At 42.9% G+C, this 6,282-nt stretch overlaps 1 long non-coding RNA gene across 1 annotated transcript; it reads right to left on the bottom strand.

The window, feature by feature from the left end:
* Nucleotides 1-225: 225 nt before the first annotated feature.
* Nucleotides 226-6,096, bottom strand: LOC133207534 (uncharacterized). Its single transcript, XR_009724069.1, has 3 exons — nucleotides 5,242-6,096; nucleotides 4,218-4,335; nucleotides 226-2,661 (listed from the first exon to the last, which is right to left on the bottom strand). It is a non-coding gene; the product is annotated as an uncharacterized LOC133207534 (long non-coding RNA).
* Between the last annotated feature and the right edge of the window lie 186 nt (nucleotides 6,097-6,282).

Here is a 6,282-nt window from a genome sequence, read left to right as displayed (position 1 = left end):
AACCATTCCAATTGCAGTATAGTAATTGGAATACAGCGGGGTGAATAGGGCTGCACCTAACCCAGATACCGGCCCTCCATGCCCAGCCCGAGCCACATGTCTGGCGTGCTCCAAATAACTTGAAGGGCTTCAGTGGCCACTTGTGTTTTCTGGCTGTTGAGGCAGGTGATGTGAGTCACACCGCATAAAAACCTAACTTTAAAGGACAAGTCCTGTTCCCCCCGTGGGTGCAGTGAGGGATAGTGCCAGCTCACTGTGGCACGTGATGTTTGTGTGGCTTCTGTGGAAATCCATGAAAGTGGAGAATGTTTTGGAGCAGGGATGTGAAATGCCAAATAAAGCCCTCAGCAGAAGGCCATAGCACACAGTCATCAATGCAAAACCCACGAACATCATGGTAATTGCAGGTGAGCATGATCCAGAGGCAACAACACAACTTTCCAGTGTCCCCCTGTGCAACTTCAAAGACACTGACAACTTCAAGGCATCACAGCTTTATACAGCCACTTGCACTCAGAAACCCAGTTCCTTGTCTTCTGCAGCTCCTCTGTGCTGCTTGTGGACAAGGAAAGGGCATGTCCTTTGGGAAGTCCCCAGCAGGTCAGTGCACAACACATGTGAATTCACTTAATGCTTCCCGAGGAGGCTGCTGCCACGTTCCATAACCCGAGATATGTAAATATAACACAATAGGCATAAATAAAGCAGAGGCAGGTGTGAAACCTGAACCTCAGGCTGGCTCCAGTGAAAGGAAGAGCAGCGACACACTCACAGACCCAGCCCAGCACCGTCATTATAACAGCACTAAGAGACAGGAGGCATTTCACTTGCTGTGCATCTTGACAGAGACAATATTCCCTTTAAGCCACAAAAGGCTTAAGCGATGCCTGAAGATTTTCCACCTAAAGCTGAAGTGGTATCCAAACTCACTACCAAATTAATTAATGCGGAGAAGGAGCGTGCAGTGAACACAAAGAGCAGCCCAGGCCTTGGTGAGCTGGGAACTCACTGCCCAGACAAATTTGCCAGTGCACTGGAGATAAGGGTGTGCTGCTGCCAAGGCCTATCAGGGTGTGTGAGATGACAAACAGCACTGGCAAGGTGGCTCTCCTCCACCACAAGCATTGCTGCCTCACCCCTCCTGTATCACTAGCAGGAAAGGGAAGCACATATTGTCAAGAGTTTCCTCCAGAGTCATTCTTTCCCTGCCTCGCTCTCATTCTTCCACCTTCTTGTCCAGTTCCCTTCTAGGATAAGTCCAGCCTGGCCTCACCCCCATTTCATTAACAGCTTGTGCAATGCTGGGCAGCTCTGGGTAGCACAGGCTGATGTGTCCTGCAGTGGCTGGGTGCACACTGCCATCCAGCTCTGGGAACACACTGTGTTGAGCCATGGAGAACCCAGGTTTGGTTGGAAGCATGGTGTGTTTCCCAGAGCTGGATGAGACACTCTCTGTACTGCTTTGCCAATCAGCCACGGGTTGGGAAACTCAGTGTGAGCACAAGGCTGTCAAACACACTTGGTAGAGCACAGCCCCATGTTTCAGTAAGGGCTCCCACGCTAGCTCATGCTCCTCAATCCCTGCTCAGCACCCAGACACGAGGAAGGTGGCATCTTCCATATGAGAATTAGTGACCACTGCTGAACTCTTTCACTCCTGCACTGTACTCTTTCACTCACACTGTGCCCAGATGCAAAACTGCTGTTGGTTTTCATTCAGAAGCTCACTCAGCTCCCATGAGACAAAGAACAACCGTTTGAAATGAAACAGGGCGTTTGGTTTTTCCCACTGTTCAGTATGAGTCCTGATAGGTCTCCCATAAATCCCTTCCAGGACATGCCCTTCTGCAGCCTCACTCTGCATTATTCTTGTACCCTGAGGGTTGATATCCTGCCAAGTGATATTTGTTTAAAATTCTCAAATGCACAAATTTGGCACAAAAACTAGGGCAAAGGGCATTCCCCTGGTTACTGCAGCTGGATGGAATCTTCCCACCTCAAAGTCCAAGATCCACTTCCAACCAGTTCAGTTAAGCTGCAAAACAAAATGAGCTCTTCCTGCTAGGCTTGCTCAGACCAATAAATGCAATGGGGAACTCTAAGCAGAAGTGCTGTGCAATGTCATCAACTGTGGAAGGCACAAGCAGTTTTTCAGCTTGTATTAAGACTGATTCACTTGTAGCTGACGTCAATGCTCCCTCCCTGCTATCTTAGCCTTGGGATTGGAGTATGATAAATATTACCTGTAATGCCACCTGCTGTACAAGGGCAGCCCAGGCTTCTTGCTATTTATTTAAGGGCTAATGTGCTAGAACAGAATGCAGTTTATTTCAGCCTGATTTGACTTTGGTTTGACTCTAATTAAAAATGCTTGTCCACTCGAGTTTTTAAAGTCATCTGTCATGGAGCAAAACCCATGTTTGCCTTGAAAAGATGAAGAAGTTCAAGACGGCATAGTTAGAACCAAACAGCAAACTAATGTGAAAGGGTATGCCAAACTTCACACGGAAGAGATAGGAGCAGATGCTTAGTCAGAAGATCACCATCTCAGGATGGGAACAAGGACCTCCCAAATACCAGCTGTTATGGAGAGCTGGTTTATTTTGCTTATCAGTTTCTCCCTCGATTCCTTTAGAACCTCAACTAAGTCATCCACTTTCTCTATAAAACACAGAATACTGCAGTGTAATGGTGACTCTGACTTTTGGTCAGTGCTAAAATTGTTTTGAATAACACCATGCTGAAAATATATATTTAGATTAAGCAACACACATACAAAACTCTTTGAGGATTTTATCCTCATTTTAAATGTTTAAAGTAACAGAAATTACTTCTCTAGGAATTTCACTTCCTAGAGAATTCCTAATTCCTTCATGACAGTAACTCTGTTGAGCATTTTTTATTACTAAAAACCTCCTAACACTAAAACCTGAGCAGTTAAAAGCCTTGTATATGGTGTGTTCAGAGAGAGCCCACAAATAGCTTGAACACCTTATCCATCGTTGTTTAAGAGCTAATTCTGAATTCATTTAAATGTCAAAAAAATAAAAATTAAGCTGTCTAACCAAAATTATATGTGTCCATGGGCAGAATTTCTGTCATTGCACAGAAGGATGTGGACTTTGCCAGTTTGCTCACTTAGATTCTCGTATTTGTAGCTACATTCAGGACAGATACTGGTGCACTGTTCTGAAAACTCAAGTGACTTGTTCTGAGAAACTGCAACAGTTTTAGATGTGTTAAAGTAATTATTTAAATCTGAAGTAATTTTAAAGGGGGATGACTGTGGTCAAAGTTATAGAGTTAAAAATAACATTTAACTGAATTATTAAATAAGTTTGGATGACAGAAACTGAAACATACCTAATGTGGTTTGCTTAGTCCTAGCATTTCATAAAGGACATCTGTGTTAGTTTTATTTGTGCTTACAATCAGTCACTTACCCTGGTTTTATGGTGCTTGATGAGACTTGATCCTGCCATGTTTGGATTGCAAATGCCACTCTACAGTGCTTAAATGCATATCAAAATCTTGCTCCTTAATATATGACTAAAATAGTGCTACAGTAAATCCCTTAAAATGTTTTTTCCTAGAGAGCGATCAACTGCATCTTCAACTGCTCGAATTTCCATTTATAGGACCTCCCATGTGAGCATCACAGTGCCATTTTTAATTATTAATTCCCACATGTTGATGAGATAAATCAGGATCTCTGTGATGGAGAACATGCAGTATTTATCAATGTCCCAATCCTGTCCTACCCTCTGTGGAGTTTGCTCTTTGGAACCTGCTTCAGAAGTCTTAACACAAGGGTGCTTTTGTGATGGTGGGACTTTTCAAAAGGTTTTTCTTATACTTGGCTTTTGTCTTGCCTTTTTTTTTTTTAATGACAAAAGTGTATTTTGTTTGGGTTTTTTAATCTATTTTTTAAATGTTACTTACTACATTCTGTTTATGTGTGCATATTTCTGGGTAGACATCATGACTTTATTGAACTATCACTTCCTGCAGTTAAGGAATTTAGTATTAGTCACTTAAACATTAATAAAGAGGAAACTGAAGTGACTACTATGTAAATCCTATTCTCCTTTTACAAGTACTGCCCTAACTTGCTGTGGGGAAAACAATCATTAGGAAACCAGATTAATTATACTTTGCTATTGAACAGTTGCCCAGTTCTATTCTATTTCAATGGTAGATGCAGTAAGAAATAATACCTCTTATTCATCCAGCTCCTGCCCACATGCATTCAGGGTGCAAACTGTGCTTTCAGCAAGGCTTGGTTTTCATCAAGGAGGCTGGTCCCTTGCGCACCATCAGCTTTGCAAAGTAATTCTGGATGGAAAACAGAATGTATTACATTATATTATCCCTTGTGCATTGTCAACGGCCCTTTTTACTCAGTTTAAATGCATCAAACATTTAAACTAACAAGTAGGGGTGCTTTAATATTAATGAGCTCATCTCATGATGCTGCAGCTGAACATGTCATATAGAAGACAGAATACGACCAACAATGATAAACCATAAATTAAGCACCACTCTCCCTCCAAGCCTGCAAACCAAATTCCAGATTTCCAAATGTGCAGGACTTCTACAGAGGAGAAACATCCTCATCCTTGTCAACTGACCATACATAGTCATAGTATGGGAGATTAGTCAAGAAGTCCAAGGGACTGTAAGCCCCCAAGTCAGCTTCACCCGGAGAGTGGGGTGTGTGAAGTGAAGGGAGTGAAGGAGAGCACATCCACACACTGAGGCTGCTCCTTCCTGTAGGCTTCCCTCTCCCTTGGAAGTGGAGAAACGCCCCACAGCTGATAGAAGTAAAACTCCCAAATCTATTTTTTACTTTCCATTAAGCAAGAGGATGCCGAAACTTCAGTCACTTCATAGTGACAAAAGTAAAGAGCTTCACTTGCCTTTTAACAGGCAGGAAAACAAGTCTCCTTTATTCAGGGGACAGTTCCCTGCCTAAGGCCTCCTTCTTGAAGCTGCAAGTCTTCTTACTCTGCTGCTAACAGGTCCTTGTCTAATTTCTGTACCCTGTGCCTATCTGTGTTATTAAGCAGGGGCAAAGAAATCAGATTTTTCAGGCTAGTGCATCAATATCTGTCCTGAACACAGCTATGAATATGCATATCTGATTAAAATGGCAAAGGCAACATGTTCCTCTGCTCTGGGACCAGGAAGGAGACTGCTTTTTAAAGATTCCCATGATTTCCTCCAAATATAGGCACTGACTCTATTTGATGTCTGCAGCCAGTACTGGCACAGCCTTAGTGAGAAGGAAAAAGGAGCCCTTGATGCCATTTTTACAGTCTCTTTTCAAAACGGGAATGTACTTGAAGTTACTGTTACTCTTCAAGCCTGAGAAAAAAGCCAGACCCAACAGTAGTAACATCATTGAGGAGACCTTACTGAAAGGAAAAGCATGAATGTTTCCATTGTAATCTCAGAAACAGCAAAGAAACAAAGAGACTAAACACATTGTTTTTTCTTCCCCAAGGAAGAAGGCAAATACAGTAACTTTAAGCTATATTTAACAGAACAAATGCAGATTGGACACCCAGGTGAGGCTATGCCTGCACATAAGGCACACAGATATCTGAGGTACAATGGAGTATGCTGGATTCTCACCTTCATGTCACCTTTGAAGTATTAAGTCTTCTTTCCAAAGAGAAGGATGACTCCAGGATTTCACCACGTAATATGGAGCTATTTCAAATCCGTCTTACGTTACCAGCTCTTTGATAGTATCAAATGACCTTGGTAGCCTTGTACTGCGTGAGGCAGACAACAGTCTGTCTTGTGTAACTCATCAACACCTTTGTGAGTAATGGGCTCTTGTGCAGCAAGAGGAGAGTGTGAAGGTGACAAAGACGCTGTGGAATCATTTCAGTTCTCAGCAGAACCTGGAACATCAATGTACTAAATACACACTGTCGACGTGAAGTTGCATGGGCAGCAGTCAAGGGGATCAACGTGACAGAGAACATGCCCTCTTGTGGCTTTAAAGCTCTCGGCGCTTCCCTTCACGACGGGAACGACCCTGATCAGAAAAAGAAGGCACACTGTAACAACGCACTTGTTAGTCTGATGCAGCAACAAACGTTGTAAAGGTGCTTTTGAGCACGAAATGCGGAACACAAGACTTTAAAGATTTAGTAAGTCATCTCTTGGTTGTAACTGAAGCCTGGATGTTGGTATTTGTAAGATAGCTGTGAGGAACTGTGATCATTCAGTGGCTCTCTAGCTCATCTTTTACAAGTTAGCATAGAACCA

Source organism: Neopsephotus bourkii, unplaced genomic scaffold, assembly GCF_033783945.1.
Source record: "Neopsephotus bourkii isolate Nb327-2 ecotype Australia unplaced genomic scaffold, CSIRO-AGI_Nbou_v1 NB_230, whole genome shotgun sequence".
NCBI classification, from domain to species: domain Eukaryota; kingdom Metazoa; phylum Chordata; class Aves; order Psittaciformes; family Psittacidae; genus Neopsephotus; species Neopsephotus bourkii.
Note: the sequence above shows the minus strand (reverse complement) of the source record. Positions and strands in the feature narration are given on the sequence as shown.